Source organism: Bos taurus, chromosome 13 (assembly GCF_002263795.3).
Source record: "Bos taurus isolate L1 Dominette 01449 registration number 42190680 breed Hereford chromosome 13, ARS-UCD2.0, whole genome shotgun sequence".
Classification (NCBI taxonomy): Eukaryota; Metazoa; Chordata; class Mammalia; order Artiodactyla; family Bovidae; genus Bos; species Bos taurus.
Window position 1 is genome coordinate 35,783,289 of NC_037340.1, and position 27,320 is coordinate 35,810,608.

The following is a 27,320-nucleotide window of genomic DNA, read 5'->3' on the forward strand; positions in this document are numbered from 1 at the left end:
AGTAAGGGAATAATAAAGGAATACCATGGACAACTTTACGAGCATAAATTCTTCAGTTTAGAAGAAATAGACCAATTCTTCTAAACCACAAGCAATCATAACTCAGTCCAGATGAAGTAGATAATTTGAGTAGTCCTAAAATGAAGGACTTCAGGACTTCTCTGTAGCTCAAATGGTAAAGAATTCGTCTGCAATGCAGGAGACCAGGGTTCCCTGGTCAGGAAGACCCTCTGGAGAAGAGAATGGCAGTGCACTCCAGTATTCTTGCATGGAGAATTCCATGGACAGAGAACCCTCATGGGCTATAGTTCATGGGGTCCAGTTCGTGGGGTCGCAAAGAGTTGGACACGACTGAGCAACTAACACACACACAAACATAACAATAAAAGGAATTGAATTTGTAATTCAAAGCTCCTGAAAAATTGTTTCACTGGAGACTTTTACCAAACTAAAGAATTCACACCAATTTTACACTATCTCTTCCAGAACACTGAAGAGGAGCTAACACTTCCCAATTCCTTTTATGAAGCCAGTATTACCCTGGTATCGAAAGCAGACAAATGCAGGAAGGACCAAAGAAAAAACTACAGATTAATATATCTCATAAGTTTAAACAGAAAACCTTCCATAAAATTTTAGCAAATGAAATCCAGCAATGTGTGAAAAGAACGGTATATTACAGCCAAGTGGGGTTTCTTTCAGGTGTGCAAGACTGGTTCAGTATTTGAAAAGTGATCAATGTAATTCAACATATCAACAAATCAAAGAAGAAAAATCACATGATCATATCAATTGATACAAGAAGAACATTTGAAAAAATTCAACACCCAGTTATGATTTTTAAAAATCTCAACAAACTAGAAATAGAGGGGAACTTTGTCGACTTCATAAAGACTATCTATAAAAATCCTACAACTAACATTATGTTTAATGTTGAAAGACAGTATTTTCCCTTTAAAACCAGGAACAAGGCAAAATATCTATTTTCACCATTCTTAATCAAAATAGAAATGGAAGATCCAGCCAGTGCAATAAGGCAAAAAAAAAAAAAAAAAGGAAAAAATGTATGTATTAGAAAATTTAAAACGATCTCTATTTGTAAATGAGATGATTGTCTAAATAGAAAGCCCCAAGAAATCTATCAAAAATTTCTAGAACACACAAATGAGTCCATTAAGGTCACAGGATACAAGATCAACAAAGAAAAGTCAATTTTATTTCTATATACCAACAATGAACAAATTCAGACTGAAATAAAAAAGTACAATATCATTTGCATTACTCCAAAGAAAATTACTTAGGTATAAATCTAACAAAATACGTAAAGAATTTATATGCTAAAAATGACAAAATGTTCTTTTTTAAAAACTCATATAAAACCTGAATAATTGGATAAATATATGGTGTTAACAGATTGGAAGATTCAACATTATGAAGTTTTTAATTCTTCCAAAATTGATCTATAAGTAAAATGCAGTTCCTGTCAAAATCTTCCAGGAAAAATGTTTTATAAACAGACAAGTTTATTCCTAAACTTATATGGAAAGAGAAAGGTCCTAAAATAGCCAAAACAATTTTGAAAACAAAGAATAAAGGAGGAGGAACCACTCTTCCTCATATTAGAGCTTACTGTACAGCTACAATAATCAAGACAGCGCAGTATTGGTGGAGTGACAGTTGCATAGATCAGAAAAGAGGACCCAGAAATATACCATACAAATATGTCCATTTAATTTTTGACAAAGGAGGAAAACAAAATTAAAGAAACGCAAGGTTTCTTTTTAAAAATGTTACTGGAAAATTGGCATCCACAGAGGAAAAAGCTCTCAACCTAAATCTTATTCCTTACACACAAAAAAAATTAATTCAAAATATATAATGGACTTAAATATAAATCATAAAAATATAAAACGTTTAGGAAAAAATAGAAGAGTAAGGGCTTAGAAGTAGGCAAAAATTTTTTAGATTTGACACCAAAATCACAATCCATTAAAGGAAGAATTTATATATTGAACCTCATCAAAGTGTAAAAATTTTACTCTGTGGATGACCCTGTTAATATGATGAGAAGACAATTACAGATCTGGAGAAAATATCTGAAAATCACATATCCAACAAAGGACTCATATCTATCTAACTATATAAAGAACTCTCAAAACTCAACATTAAAAATCCAATCAGTAAATGGGCAAAAGACACACACAGATTTTTCACTGAAGAGGATACATAATTAAAGATATATAGATCACCAGGCATATAAAGAGTTGTTCAGTGTCATTAGCTATTAAGGAAATAAAATCACTAAAATCACTATATGCTTATTAAAATTGCTAAAATGAAAAACAGTTACAACACCAAATGCTGGCAAGGATGTGTGTAAACTGTATTACCTATAAACTGGTATGTAAATCTAAATAGCGCAACTACTCTGGAAAACAGTTTGCAGTTTATCTTAAAACTAAAAATGGACTTATCATACAACCCAGCAATTGCACTCTTGGGCATTTTTCCCAGAGAAATAAAAACTTATTTTCATGTAGAAATGTGTGCAAGATTTATAGGAGCTTTATTCATAACAGCCAAAATGTGGAAATAACCTAAATTTCCTTCAATGGATGAATGACTGAACAAACTGAACAATCTCAAAAGGATACATACTGTATGAGTCCATTCATATATTAGTGAAATAATGTAATTATAGAGATGGAGAACAGATTAGTACTTGTCCAGGGGTGGAGATGGTAGTGACTATTAGAAGGTACCATAATGGAGCCTTGTGGTGATGTGACAGCTGTGTATCCTGTTTGTGGTGGTAGTTACATAAAGCTACACATGTGACAAAATTACACACAGCTACACACATACACACACACACACAGTGCATATACAATTGGTAAAATTTGCATAAATTATGGACTGTAACAATGTCAGTTTCCCACTTCTGCTGTTTTACTCTAGTCATGAAAGCTGTTAACTTTGAGGGAGATGAGTTGAAGGGGTACCAAACCTACATGTATATTTCGTTTTAATTTCCTGTGAATATATAATTATTGCAAAATAAAAAGCAAAAAGTAATAGCAAGTGCAATTTAAAACATATGCTTTAGGGAATTCCCTGGTAGTCCAGTGGTTAAGACTCCATGCTTTCAATGCAGGGGTGGTGGTGGTGGTTTAGTCAGTCATGCCCGACTCTTTGTGACCCCATGCACTGTAGCCCACCAGGCTCCTTTGTCCATGGGATTTCCTAGGCAAGAATACTGGAGTGGGTTGCCATTTCCTCCTCCAGGGGAATCTTCCCGACCCAGGAATCGAACCCTGGTCTCCAGCATTGCAGGCAGATTCTTTACCATCTGAGCTACAAGGGAAGCCCCCAATGCAAGGGGCACAAGTTCAATTCCTGGTTGTGGAACTAAGATCCCACATGCCTTGTGGCACAGCTAACAACAACATACATACATATATATATGTGCACATATATGCATATATATATATATATATATATATATATATACTTAAGGTAAAATACATCTTCTTTTACACTTATTGCTCATCATTTTTCTTCAGAACTTTCCAGGTTGGGGCGGGGGGGTGGGGACCAGACTGCATCTAGGATAAAAACAAAAATAATTGCACAATTAAAAGGAAGAACATCTTGAAATTATCTGGTTACTAATGACCTTGATACACCTAATAATCACTCAGTCTAAAACAGCTTGTTGGATCTGTGAGCAAGAAAAAGCAAAATCAAAATCAAAGCAGTCATCAAGGTATTTCACTGGTTCCCCTCTCCCAGGTGGATGTGAAAGACAAAGTGATTGCTCTGGAAAAAGGAAGAAGGTAATGAGTTTTAAAGAAATGGACCCAGTGTCATTGGAGATGTCACCTGGGCCTTGGGAGCACACAGAAGAAAAGGAAGACCTCAGCTCCGGCATCTGACCTGAGCTGCTTAAGAAGAGAACATCCAGCTCTTAGCACCTGCCTCGCGTAAAACACCAGATCAGACTCAACTGGGGAAAAAAGGAAAAGTGAGAGGAAGAAGTTAAGGAAAAATAATCCCTAGGAGTCAGCACTCAGAGAAGATGAGAAATTCACCAATGGGGGCAACAGAGAGAACCATCAGATGGAAAACCATGTCCATTAGTCAGGTATGCACAAGTCGCGACTACTGTACACTCTTACCCTGTGACATATTTTTCTTCACATCAGAGACAGAAATAAACATAAAGTACTCTGGAAACCTGGATTATATTACCATGCAATTGTTTGCACAGAATTCAATGGTTTGAGGAATTAGGAGAGCCTGGAACCTTGTTCCTTTGTACTCAGTGTCTCAAATAAATTGTCCTGTTTGCCAATTCGCTTTTCCACAAAGAGGCTCCGTCTTGTCTCTGAAATTGTATTTTGCAAAAGCTTATTTCTGAGTTTTAAAATTCATTTTCAAGACTCTCTTTAGCTGAGATGAGAGTAAAACCATTTAATGGCTGAAGTTTGAAATCTAAGTAGGTGAAATTATTTATGGGGATCATTAGAAATACATGAGCAGCCTCTCTGGCTTCCTGACTAGGGAAAGCTTATCGTTAAACATGCTTTCTAGCCGTTACCCAAACAGATGCAACACCCAGTTCAAATCTTCTACAGACCTGAATTTATATTTCCAAAAGCAACAGCTCTTTTCTGCAAACAATAGGAATACTTGTTATGGGCTGAAATTAGAAATCTTCATTTGGAATTTGTGAATATGGGGCTATTCTGGGAAATGTCCAGAAAAAAAAAAAAAAAAAACCTGCCAAAGCTTCAGCAAACAGTTGCATAACATCCTCATTTTATCTGGGGTGTTGACCCAGCCATGCACGGTGTGTTTGCTGTGGAGAGCTCAGCAAAGCTGGTCGCCAAGGCAACCGTAATCCCTGACTGGAGCCAGCGCCACTGGTGGTCAGTTACAACACTCTTTGTCCTGCTGGTGTCCTGTAACTGACTGAATGGAGAGACAGAAAACAAGCACCTTCAGTAAACATGACCTAATGAGGGTGGTGGCCTCCGACTAACCAGGACGAACGGCCTGGGAGGCGCCGGAAGATTCTTCCAGGAGCCAAGACTCTCACGTGGGCCCTGGCGTCACCTCCCCGAATAGGCTCCTCTCATAGACAGCTTCTTCCTTGTAGGGTTTAATGACATAAAATTATCCTATTCATCTCTGAGGGCCAAGAAATTATCTTTCGATTGACTGAACTTATCTAATGGACATCGATGAATTTGGGGCTCTGAAAGGGGACCAGTGTACACTACAGATGTGCTTTTTACCAAAGTCCGTGAGGCTGGGGTGGGAAGGAAGGTGAAAGGAAGCAGGTGATTAAGCAGTCAAGGGCAGCTGGGCTGGATTGAGGGCTCCATGGGGAGGTATGCTGAGCTGGGACCAGGAGCACGTGATTCTGGGACAGGGTCCCTGCAGGGCCAGTGCCACCCTCCATTGGGGCAGCCCCCTCCCTACCCTGTACAAAGGGCTCCTGCCACAGTGCAAGGGGAGGCCCCCAGCACCCCGTGGGAAGGTGTTCTTAGAGGCCCATGACTATATGTTGAGGGTGTTGTGTTTGGCTGAGACAGTTTTACACTAGTGAGTTAGTTGCTCAATCGTGTCTGACTCTCTGCAACCCCATAGACTGTAGCCCGCCAGGCTCTTCTGTCCAGGGGATTCTCCAGGCAAGAATACTAGAGTGGGTTGCCATTTCCTTCTCCAGAGGATCTTCCCGACCCAGGAATCAAACACGGGTCTCCTGCACAGCAGGCATAGTCTTTATCATCTGAGCCACCAGGGAAGCCCCAGTAAATGCTACTTTTTTCAGGAAGAGTATAAGGGCCAAATACAGATCTATCTACATTAGAATTAACTTCAGCCAATAGGGGTGAAAGGGAAGTACACTTATTTGAGGTTCTGAATTAATAAGGAATAATAATAGATTATCTTATTTGTAAAAGGAACTTCCCTTGTGGCTTGGATGGTAAAGAACCCACCTGCAATGTGGGAGACCTGGGTTCGATCTCTGGGTTGGGAAGATCCCAGGAGGAGGAGGGCATGGCAACCCACCCTAATATTCTTGCCTGGAGAATCCCTGTGGACAGAGGAGCCTGGTGGGCTATAGTCCATGGGGTTGCAAAGAGTCAGACGCAACTGAGTGACTAAGCACAGCACACATTTGCAAAACAGAAATAGAGACAAATGTAGAGAACAAACATATGGGACACCAGGAAGAGGAAAGGAGGTGGAATGAATTGGGAGACTGGGACTGACACATATACCCTATTGATACTATGTCTGCTGCTGCTGCTGCTAAGTCGCTTCAGTCGTGTCCAACTCTGTGCGACCCCATAGACGGCAGCCCACTAGGCGCCCCCGTCCCTGGGGTTCTCCAGGCAAGAACACTGGAGTGGGTTGCCATTTCCTTCTCCAATGCATGAAAGTGAAAAGTGAAAGTGAAGTCGCTCAGTCGTGTCCGACTCTTAGCGACCCCATGGACTGCAGCCTACCAGGCTCCTCTGTCCATGGGATTTTCCAGGCAAGACTACTGGAGTGGGGTGCAATCGCCTTAGAACCTACTATATAACACAGGGAGCTCTACTCAGTGCTATGTGGTGACCTAAATGGGAAGGAAAACTCCAAAAAAGGGGATATGTGTATATTTAGAACTGATTCACTTTGTTGTACAGCAGAAACTAACAGAACATTATACAGCAACTATACTCCAACAAAAATTAATTTTTTTCTAAAAGGAATAATAATAGCATTTATCAAGTATTTACACATGCCAGGTACTGTGCCAGTGTTTTTCGTATGTAAAGCTCATTTAATCCTTTCAATCACTAAACCCTCATCGCAATCCATGGTAATTCTAACATCATGCCCATTCCACAGATACAGAAACAGAGACATGAAGAAGTCCAGCACATTGTTTAAAGTCACCCACTTAGTAAATGGCAGAGCTGGGACTGAAACCCAGGTGAACAGTTCTAGAACCATCTCTCAGTCATTAAACCATACTGCACCCGATGATACCATGTTTGCCATGAAGACTTCACCCTTTCCGACTCTACAAACAACTTCCTCATTCAGCAGTCTTGTCTTCCATGTGTCACAGGCGGCTCATGAACTTGGCACACAAGATTGCTATAGAAGGATCCACAGAGTTAGAATTAATTATTCCCCAGAAAAATAGAGAAGGAAAATCATTCTTCTTCTTCCACTTTACTGGAATCCTGGAGGACAATCTCAATGCATATTTTTAGGCATAAAAATGAGTGTGTGGATGGAGGTTGAAGAAAGAGGGAAGGTTAAGTTTTCCTGATTGCCTAGTCTACATCTAATTTTGTGCCCAGTGAAGTCAGAGACAACCCCAGCCTATAGGGTCTATGGTAGCCAGGGAAGAGTTGGGCTGTCTGCACCACCACCAAGCCAACTGGAGTGACTTCAGGAGGTGATGGACAGTTCCCGCCCCTCCCCAACACACACCGGCCACCTCTGCTGTCACACCCACAAGTCAGAACTCATTGCCATCTTCTCCAAGGGGCCACACTAATTATTGTGCAGTCACAGTGTCAGCTGCTTTTTAGACTTACTTATAATAGCATCGCACTGGCTAAACCTTGAAATATCTTTTGGTCACTGTGGGCTTGTCTTTAAGATAAACAGGATGCAGGAACTTACAGCTCACACGTCCACAACCATGGGAACGGCCACTGTCAACCGTGGGGGTTGACACCTCCACCGCGTGACGGTTACCACGCCTTCCCCAAAGTGTTTGGGTGTTGGCCACAGCCAGTTGTCTCCCCACTGAAAGTCAAATACCCGCTCTCAAAAGAACCCTAAACAGGGATGTCTGGTGACACTTTCTTTCCAACCCTGACATGCCGAAAGAAAAAAGAACAAGGAACCCGGCTTACTGCCTTTGAGGCCTTGCCAGCCTCGGACACTGTAGAAATCGTCATGGCTGTGGTCTCTGAGACATACTGCCTCTGGCCTCATGCAGAGTGGCTCGACCCATCCAGACTAAGGACCCCTGTCCTTTCCCTCCACAGCCCTGGGTCATCCTGCCGTCTCCCTCGAGGTGCGGCCTGCCCGTGGGGCTTAACGGGAGCGCCACCGCTGTTGTCAATCACAGACTAGGAGCCGCTGGAAGGTTGTCGGCTTCCCCATCTCTCCCATGTGGTCACCCCTGCTCAGCCGTAGCGCCTTCGCCAGAGCCCGAGGCCCACCCTAATTGGCTGTACAAATTTACATGTGATGTTAATCAAAACATAGGTGCCCTCCACCTGGCTCCGGGTCTGACCTTGCTTTGCACAGCACCCAGAGCAGTGTCTTCCCATGTGGGCCCTTAATAAGCCCCGGGTGATGGTCATCTTCCTCGTCAAGCTTAAGAGCTGCCACCATCTCCTTCCATTATGAAAACCCTTGACTGAGGAGTTCCTTCTCACCCCCAAGTAGGACCCAGTTGAGAACCACACTCCAGAACTTTGTGTGCCCCCTGGCCCCTTGGTCCTCCCGTTCAGGGCCCTCAGTGTATTTCCAGGCTCAGATTTGACTTCCTCAGAAAGCGTTTTTCAAGTGAGAGAAATTTAAGCAGTGTCCAGAGTCATCCTGAAAATCGTCCTTCATCCCCACCCCCAACCCGTTTTCATCCTGTGCAGGAGGGTGGGGGGGCAGTAAGGGAGGGGACCCCTGGTGCAGAGGGAGCTACCAGCACTTCACCCATATTCTTTGCAAAGGGCTTGATCCAATCACATCCCAAGGAAGAACTCCCGGGGAGATGAATGCCATTACAAATCTTACCCTCAACATGAAACGCCAGTGATTGTTTATTAAATTGTTCTTCAAAGAGGAAACACTGGCAGGCAAATATCATTAAAATGGAAGCAGAGGAAATGCTATAACCTTCAACAGGGCGCTTTTCTCCATTAACCCCAGACCAAAACGACTGGGACGGCCGGTAGGAACCTCTGGCCTTGAGCCCCATCAATTACCTTCATCTCAACTCGGGAAGGGGTAACACAAACCATCCAATTTAAGTGCTTCCAAACATTGCCATCAGGAAAAAGACCCCCAGAGCCCTTAACCGAACTCCACTGTCTAAACTGCAGTTAAGGACAAATTGCATTATACACAAGTCACATTAAAACATAAAAGACATACCCTCCAGTGAAAACCTTGCACAACTTGCCCGAGTAAGCAGAATTAATCACAGGGAACAATTACCATCCCCAGTCTGAATATTTATGACATAACAGAAAGCCCATTTGAAATACTCAGTGGCTCATAATTTTAAAAAGAAATCACAAAGAGAGGGAAAGGCACGTGAAGTTTGTGATGAAAACCAAAAAAAAAAGCTTTTTTCTTAATCCCCCTCTCTCTTTGGTACCCACCCCCCATCTAGTCTTTCCCTCCCATCCAAATCCCCATGCCCTCCCTCACCACCTGCAAGAATGGGCAGTTGGGCAGCCATGGGCAGAAGGAACAGGCTCAAGGTACCGGTGGCTTCTCTTCCCAAATCGCCCTCATCCATCCCAGTTGTTTCCACCTTCCTCCCGCCTGCCCACCCTCTGGGGGCTGCATGTTAAGGGTTTGCACCTTGAGACAGAAACGACCTGGGGCTGTGAGTCGTGGTCCTGGCTCCACCACAGACCTGGGTGCCATCCTAGGCATGACCCGCGGGGTGCTGCTCTACACACTTTTGGACTGGACAACTCTAGGCTTCCTTCTATTTCTATCAGTCTAGGAATTGTATGGTTCAAGCAACTCACTCATGAATGCGTGCTAAGTCACTTCAGTCATGTCCAACTCCTTGTGACCCCGTGGACTATAGCCCACTAGGCTCCTCTGTCCGTGAGATTCTCCAGGCAAGAATTCTGCAGTGTGTTGCCAAGCCCTCCTCCAGATCTTCTTGACCCAGGGATCGAACCCTCATCTAAGTCTCCTGCATTGGCAGGCGGGTTCTTTACCACTAGCGACATCTAGGAAGCCCCAGTTCACCAATAGATAGATTCATTCGCTCGTTCATTTGTTCCTTCGATGAGCAAGCAGGTGTTGAGTGGTGAGTACATGCCAGGCACAGTTCCAGGTACCAAAGTGAAATCAGTGAACAGGAGAGATGACCCTCTTACCCTATGCAGCTTACACTCTAGTGGGGAAAACCAAACAATAGCCAAGTAAACAAGTCAAATAGATGGCACAATGTCAGGTCATTAGTTCTGTAAGAATAAAGGAGGCCTATCTCGGGTGTGAGGTTGTGTCTGGGCCAGGGATCACAGCAGGAACTTGAATGAAGAGTGCGAAGAGTCAGTTCTAGGCTAGTTCTAGGCTAATATAAACCTAGAAGAGAGACACTTCAAGTTACATCTAATATTCCAGAGAAGCTCAACAAAACCACATTCTGCCTACAGAAGTTACCTAAACTGACTCGGTTTGGGGCTAGAAATAGAGCCATTAGACATGGTATTGCTGATTCTCTTCTCATCAAATCTGTGGTCCTCATAAATTCAATCTGATTGAAATATGGTCCTTATAAATTCAAATCTGATTGCAAGTTATTGACTGTGAGTGTTGAAAAATTGAGATGAAATATTTGAGCCACAATCTATAAGATGGGATCATATGTCTCCAGAGTGGATCTTGGAAGCTTTTCTATTGTCTAAGGAAGACGATAGGAACATCTTTTTTTCAAACAAAACTACTTCTCAACTTTGCAGTAACCAGTTCCTCTCTCTCTCTCCTGAGCAAAGATTATTTTTCTATTTTTTATTATGATTTCACCAGAGGCTATGCAGGGTATGCATTTGGTGAAATTTTAGCCTTGAAAGCTGTCCTTTTGAGGGCAATGGAAAGAGAAGAAGTGGAAAACTGCTGGTTTAAGTAATACTTAGGGGAAACTTTGGATTTTGGTTACCGATTTTCTTCATGTTTCCCGTCTCTTCCGGTATTCAAGGAGTCATACAACAACTTTCGTTAAGAAACAGCATCAACCTCTGCTAGGTACCAGCAATATAAAATGAGCACCATGCCATGTCTGCCTTCAAGGTGCTTATAGCTCAGTAGCTCTAAGAGTATATTAAATAATACAGGTGTAATATATCCTCAAAAGACAGGCTAGGTCTTTTATTGTATTAGTCAGGATTCTGCTACAGGAAAACAATTCTAAATTGTCAGTGGCTTAAAGGTACCAAAGTTTATTTCTCATTGGTATCACATGTCCATTGAGACTTAACAAGAAGTTTGGGAAGTCAAGCTGGGAGGCTGTTCTTCATTAATATTCAAGGATCCAGGTGGATGAAGGGCCACCATCTTGAATATCACTGGCGGCCACACCAGAGAAATACTCTGGAGGATCTTAAACAAGAGACTAAATCTTTCAGCACAGAGGTGACACATTTCATTTTCTACCATAACTCATTGACCAGACTAGTCTCAGCACCCCACCTACCCACCAGGGAGTAGGAAGTGAAATCAGATCACATGCTTGCTATAGGGCAGGGTGGAGGGGATCTTGGGAAATACTTCATCAACAACAATAATAATTGATATAACCACAAAAGATCCAAAAGGCCTGATCTCTGGCCTCCAGAAGCTTGCCTGCTGAAACAAAATTTATTTCATCAACGAAAGAAACTAAAAGTTCTGCCTTCTCCCGGCAGGACCAGTTTAACAGTGCCTGGGGAAGTGTAATTATTTAGGTATTTACATCACTGTGTTGAAACCTTCTGTTTAATTGGAAACTATGCCCTCTGTTTGCCCTCCAATTCTTCATGGAGAGTTTCCAGATTAGGGAGAAGGAGGGATCAGAGAGGAAATACAAAGGTTCCTACTTCTAGTAGCTCTCGATCTAGAGACTCATGGAAATCAGATCATCAGATTCAATCAACACTCGGCAAACAAGCCATTATAATAACTCAGTCTCCAATCTCTGTCGTTCATCTCATCCTAAGGAAGTGGGAAAGTGACTAGCCCTTCGTCTTTTCTCCTTACCGACTAGACAGTCTCCCAAGGGCCAGGGGCAGGGTTGGAAGGACCAAGAGGACTTGAGCTTTGCAGAAGCATCGGAAGAGAGCTGGCATTTACACCAAAGCACTTCACCAGCAGTTTTGGCATTGGTGACGGGCTCCACAGGGCCAACCAGTCAGCTAGCCAGAATGCTTTTCTAAAGTGTTGCCAAAAACAGTGCATTCACAACAACAACCTCATTCTTAAGTCATCACAGGGCTTGTGTTAGAGGGACCCTCAGACTGAATCAGATATTGTCAATCTGAGTAGACATCTGTTTGTTTTACCAGAGGCTGGTCCCTCAACGTGCGAAGGAGGTGGAAGTGGTCCTTCCAAGATCTATGGACCTATCCTTACCTTCCCAGCCTAATAAGACTTAGAATTACTGAATCTCTTATGACGACTCAGTATGAAATGAAAGAAAAATTGGCTTTGGGGGTTCAAAATGTTTTGATTTCTAAGTGACATCAGGATGTACTCTTTCTACATGTGTTTCCCAAACCACCATAATTATGACTAATAGGTACCATAGCCCTTCTCATGACACCCACTGGGAAAAAATGTCATTCTGTGGCCTCATCTGCCCTCCAGGTTATCCCCCTCCAGTTCCAAGCCTGAGCTTCTTCAATGACTGGTCCCTTTCCCGACCGCCCTCTCTCACTTTCCTTTCACACTTCAGCACAACCTTTACCTGAAACTTCTCTGACCAATGATTTCCTAACTTCCAACACCGACAGCCTTCTCTCCGGCTGGAAGCTCTGCATCACTGCCTCTCAGGAGATTACCCTACAGCTGAACAAATGGGCTTCAGGCGCATCAGACCCTGAATCCTGGGTCCATTCTTATGAGCAGTGGGAACACTCATAAACTCTACCATCTAGTTTTCCTTATCAGCAAGTGAGGGCAATACATGGGCTACTCGTGAGGATTACATAGAGTACTATATGTAAGCTGTCCTGCAGTGTCAGGAGCAAGGCCAGTTCTCACTGTTGGGTCCCTGATTTTATTACTGGCCATGGTGATGGTGTAACCACTATTTCCCATTAAGCACTCTCCTCTCCTGTGGTTTCTGTGACACTTTATTTCCTACTATTCATTTTAAACTTTGATGACATCTCGTGCAAAGCACCAAACCTTCCAATCTCCTTCTCCTGTATCCCACTGGCAGAAAGAAGTTCAAACCCACATCAGTTCTCACTGAGTTATGGCAACAGACTTGGGGTAAATGTCTCAGACAGGAATTACCCTCGCTTCAGGCAGTTCAGGGGCAAAGCACTCTAAAAACTTCCCAACATGGCACTGTCCTGATCCAAACCTTTTAAGGGCTTCCTGAAGCAAATGTGAAGACAGCTGCCTTTGTGGTCCCTCCCCTCGGAAGGGCATCCTTTGAGATCTCCCTTCAACTGTTATTTCCTAAATGTAACCTAGGATGTACCCACGCATCCTCCCTGGGTTTGGTCCAAACTACTATATTTAGCAAACATTTTCTACATAGTTTGTGGTTGTGGTTGGAGAAAGGTTTTAGGTTTCATTTAAGATGCAGTTATTCTATCTTTGGTTGTATTAGTTAAGAAGCCTTTTGCTGCAAGTAACCCTGATACAATTGGCTATCTCAAGAAGTCTGAGAGTTGAGGGCTTCAAGTTTGCTGAATTGAACAATGTCATCAGGAATCTGAGTTCTCAGCTTGTTTCTATACCCGTGTATTCAGAGGGTCAGCTTGATTCCTGGGGCTGTAGGAAACACAGCCAGACACGGCACTCTTTAGTGGACAGGATTGAGCAGCAGACACCCACCAGCTAAGCATTATAATCTCATTTCATAGATAAGGAAACAGGTTCAGACAGGTCAAGTGACTTGTCCCAGGTCACACAGTTATTAGCAGTAGTAGAAACAAAAATTGAACTCAGGTTTATCTGACTCCAAAGTCCATGCCAACAAATGCAGGTTGTGCTTCCCCGAAGCCTGAGAGCAATGACTTTGCCTTGAAGTTCAAGTGTGGGCTTGCCTGGTGGCTCAGACAAGAAAGAATCTGCCTGCAATGCAGGAGACCCGGGTTTGATCCCTGGATTGGGAAGATCCCCTGGAGAAGGGAATGACAACTCACTCCAGTATTCCTGCCTGGAGAATCCCACGGACAGACGAGGCTGGTGGGCTACACCCCATGGGGTCGCAGAGTTGGATATGACTGAGTGGCTAACACTTTTGCTTTCTTTTCAAGAGTAGGACTTAAAACGCTAATGTTTTACTCACACTCTATTTGAGTTTACTGGCCACTGACCAAAGTCCTGAAAGAAAAGAACATTTAGAAATGCTGATGGTTAGAGACTTGGACTCCTATCACTAATCATGGTCAGCCCTTGTCACAATTTCCAACAAACACTGCCAATGCTGCTTATGTTGTGCTCAGTCGCACCAGGCTCCTATGTCTATGGAGTTTCCAGGCAAGAATACTGGAGTGGGTTGCCATTTCTTACTCCAGGGGATCGTCCCCACTCAGGGATCAAACCCATGTCTCCTGTGTCTCCTGCGTTGGCAGGTGAATTTTTTGCCACTGCCACCTGGGAAGCCTACTTACATTACACAAGTGTATATAAATCTCTTGATTTTTAATTTCTACTCAGTCAATGATTTCAGATAATAATATTTACAACTGGTGTTTATGTGCGTGTGATATGAATATTTGCATATGTACATATACATTAGTTTGTATGTATGTCTGTATATGTTGGGTTGACCAAAAATTTCATTTGGGTTTTCATAATGTTACAGAAAAACCCAAAGGAACTTTTTGGCCAACTCAGTTTTACACACACACCAACTAAGGCCCCAGAAATGTAGGAATTCTGCTTATCCATCCAAGAAGACACTGCAGGACAATTTCCTAATACAGTATACTTTCCTTAAAAACTGAAATCTAGCAAAGTGCATGTGTGCATGCTCAGTAGCTTCAGTAGCATCCAACTCTCTGCAACACATGGTCTGTAACCCACCAGGCTCCTCTGTCCATGGGATTCTTTGGTAAGAATACTGAAGTGGGCTGCCATGCTCTCTTTCAGGGGATCTTCCCAACCCAGAGATAGAACCCACATCTCCTGAGTCTCCTACATTGCGGGCAGATTCTTTACCTGCTGAGCCACTGGGGAAGCCCAAACTAACAAAGTATTTTCATTCAAAGTAGAGGGAGTCAGGGCCAAGTCTCACAGTTCAGTTTAGTTCAGTCGCTCAGTCGTGTCTGACTCTTTGAGACCCCATGGACTGCAGCATGCCAGGCCTCCCTGTCCATCCCAACTCCAAGAGTCCACCCAAACCCATGTCCATTGAGTCAGTGATGCCATCCAACCACCTCATCCTCTGTCATCCCCTTCTCCTCCTGCCTTCAATCTTTCCAAGCATCAGGGTCTTTTCAAATGAGTCAATTCATTGCATCAGGTGACCAAAGTATTGGAGTTTCAGCTTCAACATCAGTCCTTCCAGTGAATATTCAGAACTGATTTCCTTTAGAATGGACTGGTTGGATCTCTTGGCAGTCTAAGGGACTCTCAAGAGTCTTCTCCAACACAGAGTTCAAAAACATCAATTCTTCAGTGCTCAGTTTTCTTTATAGTCCAATTCTTACATCCATCCATACATAAGTCTTACAGAGGTAATCCTGAATCAGATGGGGGCAGAATCCCACCAGGCACAGCACCTCAGAGCAGGAAGTGTTTTTCACATGGGCCTCCCCACTGAGCCCTGCACATCAGTTCCCTCTCCTCTCAGCCTCCCCCAGGTCTCTGTGGATCACAGCTACCCTCTGGATTTCTCTCCAAGTGAACATGAGATGCACATGAGGAGTAAGGAAGCAAACCCCTTCTTGAGCACTGGAAACAGAGGGAATTCAAGGTAAGTACTTATTTACAATATATCTGGCCCCAAGAGAACTGCAGTATGAAGGGAGTCACTGAACAGCCCTTCCCACACAGACACATACCTCCTGCCCCTGCATTTGCACCCAGCCAGCCTGAACCACCTGCACAAGACTTGCAAATCCAACCCAGGACTCTCCATCATAGGAGTCTCATCGTGAGGGCGGGAGACAGAGTTCACCAGGCTCCTTCTGCGTGGTCCTGACCTCTGACTCCCTCTGAAGGCAGGAGCCCCCAGGGCCCTGACTTCTGAATCCCCAGCCTGAGTCTCTGCACTCCTTTGGCTCTGAGAAACTGCACAACATATCTCTGGTATCGTCACACACCTTACACCTCCAGACTAAAGGCAGCCTGGCCCACCCGTATCAGCCAGCAGATCGGGACCCAAGCATGGGTGAGCATCTTTGCTGAGTGGTTTATAGGTGTTGACACAGGGGGCAGCTCTGCTGTGCTAACCTGGGAAAAGTGAAAAAGTGAAAGTCGCTCAGTCGTGTCTGACTCTTTTAGACCCCACAGACTGTCTATGGAATTCTCCAGGCCAGAATACTGGTGTATGTAGCCTTTCTCTTCTCCAGGGTATCTTCCCAACCCAGGGATCAAACCCAGGTCTCCTGCATTGCAAGTGGATTCTTTACCAGCTGAGCCACAAGGGAAGCCCAAAAATACTGGAGTGGGTAGCCTATCACTTCTCCAGAGGGTATTCCCAACCCAGGAATTGAATCGGGGTCTCCTGCATTGCAGGCAGATTTTTTGCCGATTGAGCTACCAAGGAAGACCTACAGGCCTGAAACCAGGTGCATATGAGCCTTTCTTCCGTCATAACTGTGATGCAAGGTGGGTGGCAAGGCACAGTCCTTACAAGGGAAGGTTTGCAATGAAGTGGGCTGGAGACAGGGAGCACGTCAAAGGAGCAGGGAGAGGAATTGGGGTCAAGGGCAACCAACACAGTTCCATGTGGGTGGTGAGGAAGCTGAAGCCAGGTCTTCCCCAGCTACAGTGGAAATGGCTCTGGTGGATGGTGATGTCACACAGACCTGAGGCTTCATTGTGGTGGGCAGAGGAGGGACTCTCAGTACATCCTCCTCTCTCCATTCCCCCACCCCTTCACCTAGCTCACTCCTCCACAGTCCCATGCCAGGGAAGGAGCACAGGCACCAAAGGGGATGAAAGATAGGACTGCATTTTAACTACAGCCATGACTGCAACAGTCTGGTCCCTTCCCTTTGAAACTTAGATTCTTCCAGGCAGTCTCTGCCTGATAAGGTTCTCAGTTCAAAGATGCCATCTTCCCTCCCACGGGGCGGAGGCAAGCCTGATATAGGAGCCCGCCTTGGCTTTCAGAAGGCCTAGGTGTTGGGTAGCTGGGGGGCCACAGAGGTAGCAGGAGCCATGTAGTCATGTAGTTGAGGGAGAGATGCAAGAAGGACTGATGGGAGGAACTCTGTGGGACAGATCCTGGGCAGAGTTTCTGACCACACAGGAGGCAGGAAAACAGAGCTCATGGGGAAAAGGCCCAGAGTGGGTGCCAGGGCCAGCCAAGCACAGGAAGGATTTGCAGTACCTCTATGGTGCCAACCTCTTGATTCAGAAACTTTTGTCAATTAAGTTGACAAGAGGTGCCAGCCTCTTGATTCAGAAACTTCATTTATCAATTGATGACCAAGGGGGAAAAAATACATCACACACAGTGACAAATATCACTGCTTTGTGCTCTTCTGAAATACTGTAAAACCTATTTAGTCACTGTGAACTAGGAGAGATGCTTGTCTGATTAGCAAAGAAAAAAAAGTAGAAATTTTGGAATATTTTTTAAAGAAATGTGGTTTCGTCACTTGCAAGAAAGGTGAAGGTATGTTAGTCCTTCATTCATGTCCGATTCTTTGTGACCCCATGGACTGTAGCCCACCAGGTTCCTCTGTCCATGGGATTCCCCAGGCAAGAATACTGGAGTGGGTTGCCATTTCCTTCTCCAGGGGATCTTCCCGATCCAGGGATTGAACCCGGGTCTTCTGCATTGCAGGTGGATTCTTTACCTTCTGAGCCACCTGGGTGCCTGCTCTATTCACAAAGGATTTACATTAGTTGAGGAGCTGGAGCATCAATCATAAACAATTAATCAATTAAAGTCACCCTTTATATATTGGTATAATAAAGGGACAAAGTGCGTGATACAGAGCAGAGTCAGAGAAGATCTGAGTAGTTGGTGGTTAGGGCTGGCTCAGTGGATGAGGGGACTTTTCCTGGTGATTCTGCAGGGATAAAGACCAAAGGCAGACCCTAATTTGAAAATGATGAACCCTCAGAGGATCCATGGCAAGGATCTGCCAGGTTTCAGTGGGCAGAATTACATGCAAATTTAGTGTCTGTATGTCTGTTTTTGGGAAGAAGGCTTCTATCTTTTATTCAATTCCTGGATTAATTAAAGAATGAATGAATAGCAAAAATAAAGGAAAGTTTGGGGCTGGGAAGAAGAAGAAGGAATCTTTAGAAGGAGCAAAGAATTCTTATTATAAAGTATAATATGAGAAGAGGAACGGGATTCGAAGTGGAACGGAAGGGGAGGGTGGGGACAGAGAGTAGAAGTATGGGGGAAGAGTGGATTATACAGTAGACTATAGAATTAAGACCTGAGTGTTGTACATCCTGGGCAGTGATGTGATGAAATCAGTGTTTATGGAAGCTACATAGAATCACAGTGAGCAAGACGAGCAGGCAGGAGAGAAGGGACTTAGTATGTATAACCAAATGGAGCAGCAATATTGTAAAAGTTTCTTTCTCTAAATCAGTGCAGTAGTTTTTAATTATTTTGTTATTTTTAACCACACAACTGCATGCTAGCAAAAATATCCCTAACCCTAACCCTGTGATTTGGGCTGAGCATCTGAACGCGTTTGCCTCTGTGCACCAGTTATTAAGCCACCGTGTCCCTCAGCTCCACATCCTCCTTCTATGCTCTGCTCCAGGACGTTGGGGCCGGATGCTACCAAACTCCTTTATGCCAAGCCATCTGCTCTGTGTTAGCTTCCACCCAGCGGGGACTCAAGAGGCAGACTGCAGGGCTAGGGAAGAGGAGGGACTGATCCTTTTCTGTCTGCTTCCTACTCCTGTGGGCATCCCCCTAGTATTGCTACCTTCCTGCAGCCCTGGCAGTGCCTTCCTGGAGCAGCAGCTGAACCCAGTGGACGGTTTTCCAGCACTGGTGGAGCCAGCTTTATCCCATCTCAATCCCAGAGACACCAGCTCCCCAAGGCTTACCTTCAAGCTTCTACGTTTTCGTAATTCCAAATCCCTCCCTTTGTTCTCCCAGTCCTAGAAGTGGTAGCTGACCCCTGCAACTGCTGCCTCTGGGATGGCTTAATGTACTCTCTGTCATTTCAGCTAATTCATTCATAAATTTATTCAAGCTAGCAGTTCTTTGTAATTAAATTCTTTTCCATAGAATCATGGGTGTGCCTCATGCCTGAACTCTAAATCAAACCTGAGCTTTCTGGTTGTAAGAGTATGGAACCACTCTGCATCATACAGGGAGCAGAGAGTGAAGCTCCCAGGGCATCCAGGAGACAGAGTGCGAGAAGCAGCCATGGAAGGAAAGAGGAGGGGACAAAGTAGACAGGCAGCCTCAAGAGGGCCTGGAGGAGAAGACCTTGGAAGAGCGCGTTAGAACTGCTCTGCCTGCATCTTGCCTTCCAAACCTCAGGGAAATCTACCACACTCCCATATCATAGTGTGAGGAGGGTTCTCAACATTGTTAGTCTTAAAGATCTTCTGAGAAACATGTTCGTACTTCCAGAAACTGGTGGGAATCCTCATCACAGCTGTGGAGGAAAAGCTAAGCGAGTCTTTCATGTGTGAAATAAGTTTTTAGTCCTCCAAGCCTTCAAGGCAACAGCTACCCAAGAATTCCTAGAAATTGTATCATTCTTCTACAAAAAAATGTTTTTTCCTCTCTCTGTTTACTTTGAGGCAGAAAAAGATGACATCACTAGTGATTTGCCCATCGGCATGGGTCACGCTGAAGGAGAATTTTTATTTCTTTTTGTCAGCGATGAAAGATTGCTTTTAAAAAAAGTTTTAATTTGATTCCTTCTAAGGATATTATGGCTCACAACATCTCTTATAACTTCTTATACCATCTATTTTACTATCTGAGGAGACTGTTTATTGGGTGTATTTCTTCTTAGGTTATGTCTCAGCTCCAATAAATGATGGCTTTGAGTTGGTTTATACTCTCCAGACCTTATTATCATCTAGCTCTGTGTCAGGAAGTCTAGGATGTGGGCTTTTTTGATGAAGTGTGCTCCAAGGCAAAAACTGTGGAGGAGGGGGAGATAGGCCATGGGTGATTTGGGGCTTTGTAGGGGCACAGCTTGCTCGGAGAAGCTTATTAGGCTGTTAGCTCCTGCTCCCCAACCTAACAATAGTCTTTAGGGAGTCATTAATGGCCTCCTAGACCAGGCAGAAGAAATTTATAGAAATCGAAGCTCAGAGTAACAGCAACAACAATTTTAAAAGGCAATTTGTTAAAACAAATTAAAAATAAAGCTTTCCCCTCCTCCCCTTTCCTCATTCCTGGAAATGTGTTTCCATTTCCACTGAGTTAATAAAGCAGTTTGCTGCATAGAATCTTCTAGGTTGTCTGTCACGCTCATTATTATTAGCATCTGTTGCCATTATTCTGATGTGCTCGGCATTGTGCTAAGCAATTTATATACATGATCTCTCATTTCATCCTTCCAAGAATACCTACAGTGAGCTATTATCGTCCACACTACACAAAATGAAGAGATTACAATAGCCAAGTTTCCTTATTTCCCAAATAGTAGAGCCTGCAAGTAACCCACCTCTATTAGAGTCTGCATCCCATGGTCCTTACTCACAATGGTATAAAGACAGTATGTTCCCAATAGTACAATTTTATACCCAGTTCCGTGCTGGGCACAGTTTGGTCTTACATTCCTCTTAGAAGTGGAAAAGCTGTGAAGACAAACTCTGTTCAGTTTGGTGTATTGGAAACGACTTCAGAAATTCAGTTCACTGAGCTGTGTGCTGGACAATGAGGGAGCAAGGTGGGGAAGGCTGAAGGGAAGGCTTGGTAGACACCCCAGAGTCGTCTCACACCCTGGGCTCTGCTCCATGACACATTTACCAGACTAGGGATGCTGCCTTTAGAAATTCACAAAATGGATTTTTTTTTTTTTAAGTCATAAAAGCTAGCTGGTGCTTCCCAAGTGCCAAGTGATGCAGTGGTAAAGAACCCACCTGCCAATGCAAGAGATGCAAGAGACTTGAGTTATTTATGGGTCAGGAAGATTCCCTAGAATAGGAAATGGCAACCCACTCCAGTACTATTGCCTGGGAAATTCCATAGAAAGAAGAACCTGGCAGACTACAAGTCCATGGGGTCTCAAAGAGTCAGACATGACTGAGTGACTAAACACACACACACACACATACAAAAGCTAGCTGGTATTAAAAAAAAAAAAATGAGAAACACAGTCATCCATTCAACAAAGCCTTATTGAGCATCTACTATGTGCCAGGGACAGTGCTGAGGAGATAGCAATGAACACAGTGGACCCCTTACCCATGAAGTTTCCCTCAGTTCACCCTGGGAAATCTTCGAGAGGTGAGGAACTATCCACGTGCTGGGGATTAAACAGAGCCCAAGTGATGTAAGAAGATGGGGGGCAGCAGGGTAAGGAAGGGTCCCTAACATGAGGAGAAAATAATAAAAACAAAATGTCTTTACTTTTGGACATTCCAAATTGTATCCAGAAATTTATTTTAAGGAAGTGCACAGTACAGATATGCCAAATATGGACATACAGAATTTTCATTCACACAATCATGTATAATAGTAAACATGTGAAAAACAACCCCAATGATAAGCCAGATGACAAACGACCAGAGAGCCTGAGCAGGTTTATGCACATGGATATTTGTTTAAAATGACAGATGCGATCAGTGGGGAAAGGGAAAGCAATTTAGAGATCACTAGTTACCCATACAAACAAAGGAAATGGGATCCCAACCTCACACCATTCACAATAAAACACTTCCTGGTGTCTATAGGCACAAATATGAAAGATAAAACTTCAAAATGTTAAAAGAAAATAAAGAGAAATGTCTTTATGGTTTCAAAGTGAGGAGAAGACACAAAATCCTCAACCTTAAAGTACTAAGTTTTGCTGCCTTAAAATTATGGACTTCTTTTCATCAACAGATACCATAAAGAGAGTTGAAAACACAAGCCACACACTCAAGAAAATGTTTACAGTTTATGTAACTGACAGAGAATTCCTCCAAAAAGTTAAGGATAAAATAGACAACCCAACCAGCAAGCAGACAGAAGATATTAATAGATATTTTACAAAGGAGAAAATAAATGAAGAATATAAATTAGGCCATACTAATGTACCACTGGGATTTCTTTGGAAGGAAGGATGCTAAAGCTGAAACCAGTACTTTGGCCACTTCATTCAAAGAGTTGACTCATTGGAAAAGACTCTGATGCTGGGAGGGATTGGGGACAGGAGGAGAAGGGGACAACAGAGGATGAGATGGCTGGATGGCATCACTGACTCGATGGATGTGAGTCTGAGTGAACTCCGGGAGTTGGTGATGGACAGGGAGGCCTGGCGTGCTGTGATTCATGGGGTCACAAAGAGTCGGACACGACTGAGGGACTGAACTGACTGACTGACTGAATGTACTACTTGACAAATGGTAGGTTGGCAAAACTTTTTAACACTGATGGTTACAGGAGCTCTGACACATGGATTGTGGGAGTGTACTTTGGCACAACTAACCAGAAAGGCAATCCTGTGAAAGTAGAGGGTGCACACATGTTAGGATCCAGTGATCTCAGTGGAAGAACATCTGTATGGCAGAGAGGCTCACAGGGACCACGCACAGGAACCCTAAGAGGCAGGGTACAAGAATACTCACAGCCATGTGCACTAGGTCCAGTGGTGTCCCCTCTAAAATCCATGTCCTTCCCCAAAGCCTCAGGGTGTAACCTTATTTGGGAATATAGTAGTCACAGATGTAATTATTCAAGTGATGATGAGGTCCTACTGGATTGGAATGGCCCTTGATCTAACTGGTGTCCTTATAAGCAGAGGAGAAGAGATACCCACACACAAGGAGAATCCCATGTGAAAACAGAGGCAGAGACAAGCCAAGGCACACTGAGGATGGCCAGCAATACCAAAAGCTGAGAGAAAGACAGAGAATAAACTCTCCCCTAAGAGTCTTCAGAGTGAGCATGACCCTGCCAACACCTTGATTTTTGACTGGCCTCTAGAACGGTGAGAGAATACATTTCTGTCTTCCAAAGCCATCCAACTTGTGTTGTTTGTTATGACTGCCCTAGGAAACTAACATAGCATGTCCTTCATGGTAGCTGGAAGATGGAAATAACCAAAGGAACGTAAATAAACTGGGTGTATTATAAATACTCGTGTAATGGAAAAGCTACACAGCCGTTTAAGTAAATGAATGAGAGCTGGACACAGCAGTATGGAGGGCGCGTTTCCTCTCCTCGCCTCTCCCTGAAATTCCAATCACTCTCTGAGCTCTGTATCACATCCTGTCTCCTCTATGTGGACCATAACGGCTGCCACATGCTGGCCCTCGCGCTGTGCCAGGCATCCTACATGGCCCGCTTACCTCATCGCTAACCTCCACAATAGTCCTACAAGGTGGAGACTCTTAGCCTTGTCGTGAAGAAGACGATATTGTGAGAGCATATGCTGAGTCACTAAATGAGTCACTTGAGGGCCCGTCCAGCCCCTGACGTCCACATTGTTTCTGCTCCTCAGCTCAGATCCTTGAAACATGTCCCCTGGATAGTTTAGCCGGGTGGACAAAATGGTGAATGGCTGTACGCCATTTTGGAGTCTGTAGTAATTAAATTGGCTCTCATTTATCTTCAGTTTACTCTATTTAACCTTTAAGTTTTGCTTTCTAAATGCCTCAGATCTGGGGAATTCTCTGGTGGTCCAGTGGTTAGGACTTGGCATCTGCACTGCCAACAGTTGTCAGGGCTTGGGGTCAATCCCTTGTCAGGGACATAAGATCCTGCATGTTGAATGGCACAACCAAAAAATAAATAAAAACAAATGCCTCCGGTCTAATTATTTCATTGCTGTCCATCACCTCCATAAAAACAATGTAAGTAACATCTTCTCTGACTAATATAGGTAAGATAAACCCCAGAAAGGGTTTATCATTAAAATGTTTATTGAACTCCTGCTATGCCCAGCCCTGCACTCAGTGGCTGCATTGAATGGAATCTCTGACAGCTAGACATTCAGTGAGCAAATGACCAAGAATGTAGAGTGAATGCTACTTTATATGTGTTTCTTTTCCTTTCCTCAGGAAAGTCTGTGTACACAACTGACTCAAGTACAAATAGAATGAGAGGGTTACCAAACACAAATTCATGTGTCCAATGCACAGTGAAGCCAAACAAACCAAAATGTCAGGGTCTGGAGCACAGAAAGGTTTATTGCAGGGCCAAGCAAGGAGAATGGGTGGCTCATGCTCCAGAAACCCGAACTCCTGGATAGTTTTTAGGGAGAAGATTTTATAGGCACCATTTGAGATGAGGGTTGCAGGATGCATATCTTTCTTCTGATGGGTTGGTGGTGAGGTAGCCAACGGTACTCCAGAAATCTTGTGTTCAGCCTGAAGTTGCCATCCTCCACCCAGATGGAGTCCATAGTTTAAGCACAAGAACTAAGAATATTGCTATGTATATTCCTTGAGAGGGAACCAGGACCCTTCTTTAATTGGTGCCCTGTTGTTACTGCTCCTTTGTTTCTGCATTCCCTCTCTCCCCGATTTGCAACTGTTTGAATCTATACTTTGGTACTCAAAGAAGGTCTAAGAGGCTGAGTGATGTCTATTTTCTGGAAACAACAAACAGGGGACAGAGATAGGTTTTGTACCTAGAAGGGCCCCACAGAGTCCCACTTGGCTTCCAGGGGCATTCCACTGTGATCAGTAATGGATCCACTTTCCATCTGAGGGCCAGCTCAGGTTCCATGCTTTCTCTTGGGCATTTGTCTATGTTGCATGTCCTACAACAGGGTAGAATTAACAGTTACTAGGTTGCTGGGGTTTATAGACTGTGACAGATGCAGAATAAACAAACAGATTATTCTGTATTAAATTACTGCTCTAGCCCCCATTACTTCCAAGTTCAGGACATGTGTGTACAAGTGAAAGTGGTATTTAACCATGACCCTAACCATGGGAGGTGATTAAAGCAGAATCGCTCTAAGAATCAACACAGCAGTAAAAACCAGCCTCAAAAGTGTTTATCCCCTCTCCCATCTTCCCTCTCAAGTACCTGGCATAATTGTTCCTTGATTTAATGGCTCATCAACCTACAGCAGTCATGTGACTCCAAAAGAATCTGGTGGTTTAAGGTTCAAACACAGTCCCATTTTTTCTTGCACAAAGGCAATTTAGAAATCCTTTTCATCCTAGATTTCTGACAATGCAACTAACATGGGCATCAGAGGCACTACTAAAAGAATATGCTTCATTGACTGTGGCATTCCAAGCCCTCCCGGGAATAGCAAGGACCCCAAGGGCAGTGATGCCTAGAGGTAAATGTTAGTTCAGCCCAAGCCCTGTGTTTTACACTAGGGGAGACTGGCTCAGTCATCCACAGAGTGGACGAGCAAGATGCGGAAGTCCCAGCCATGTGCACAGCCCCACCAGGACACTTCTGAAGATGGCACCACCGAAGGTATACCCCAGACCACTTCAAGAATGGGTCCTCTAGTCTTCTTAAGTGTAAGGGAATGACAAGGCTTTGACTGAGGTGGGCCTGGGTGTAAATTCTGACTCTGCCAATGTCTAGCAATAGGGACCTTAACACTTTAAGACTCAGAGCATCTGTCACCTACAATGATAATAATGCCTGTCCCAGTGGATTTTTTTTTATGAGGATGGAAAGATAAGATACTTGTAAAGACGTGTCCCATGGAGGGTAAGCAGTGCTAGTTCTTTCTTTCTCCTTCCACTTGTCCATCACTCAACACCTGGGACATGCAGTGACTTCTGCTGTTTCCAAGTACACCTACTATTAATTCCGACAAGACTTCCTGACCACAGTCAACCTTTCATTATTCACAGTTTCCACATGACCTTCAAGACTACAACCATTCCTTTTGTAAATACAACCTTCTCATCCTTCATAACTTAATGAGCATACCATGAAAACATTCTCAGGCACTCTAATGACATGAAACTTTATGAACTCATTACCTTGAAAGTCTCAACACAAGAAGTAAAAACAGTTCAGAAACTCACATGCACATAGTACAACCAGGGCAATTTAGAATTGAAAATGTTTTACCCTTAACTTTGATGTTTCTCTCACTTCAATTTATTCTTTTTGCTTGTTACCTTCGACTTGTGTCTGACATCGCTGCTGTGGAAGAATTGAGAATAAAACATATGGGTTGAACCCTATAAAATTGCTGCTATTTGGCCAATTTTTGGCCCATGAGATGACAATCTCACACAAATTCAATCTGATAGAACCACGCCAAGGATAAAGGAAATCAGAACAGACCTTACTGCTAGGAGATCAAACCAGTTAATCCCAAAGGAAATCAACCCTGAATATTTATTCGAGGGACTGATACTGAAGCTGAAGCTCCAATACTTTGACCACTCTGATGTAAAGAGTCAACTCATTGGAAAAGACCCTGATTCTGGGAAAGATTGAAGGCAGGGGCAGAAGCGGACAGCAGAGAATGAAATGGTTAAATAGTATCACCAACGCAAAGGACATGAATTTGAGCAAGCTCCAGGAGATAGTAAAGTCTGGTGTGCTACAGTCCATGGGGTCGAAAAGAGTCAGACATGATTTAGCGACTGAACAACAGCAACAGACCTTAAGAAACTGCTGTTGGACTGTTTCCTGGCCCCAGGAGACCTTGGTTTCCAGACACAAGATTGCCCAGTCACTGGTGACATCCACATCATGGGATCTGGTAAACTTAACACTGAGATTTGGGTCCTCTCTCCCCAACAGTAGGGCATATGCTGACCGAACAGAGACCTAATTATGACAGCAATAAAAGGAAGGGATGGAGCGGGCAATAGCATTAGCAGGTAGCTCAGTTAGTAAAGAATCTTCCTGCAGTGCAGGAGACCACAGTTCGATCCCTGGGTTGGGAAGATCTCCTGGAGAAGGGCATGGCAACCCACTCCGGTATTCTTGCCTGGAGAATTTGCAGGGACAGAGGAGCCTGGTGGGCTACACCCCATGGGGTCTCAAGAGTCAGACAGGACTGAGCAACTAAACCACCACCTACACCCAGACAGATTGAGGACAGCTGGCTGGGTTTGCAGAATCCTTACAGCGTACC

At 43.9% G+C, this 27,320-nt stretch overlaps 1 long non-coding RNA gene across 1 annotated transcript; it reads right to left on the reverse strand.

Moving 5' to 3' along the window:
- Positions 1–24,415: 24,415 nt before the first annotated feature.
- On the reverse strand, positions 24,416–27,112 carry LOC132346855 (uncharacterized). Its single transcript, XR_009496820.1, has 3 exons — positions 26,843–27,112; positions 26,300–26,374; positions 24,416–25,010 (listed from the first exon to the last, which is right to left on the reverse strand). It is a non-coding gene; the product is annotated as an uncharacterized lncRNA (long non-coding RNA).
- Positions 27,113–27,320: the final 208 nt, after the last annotated feature.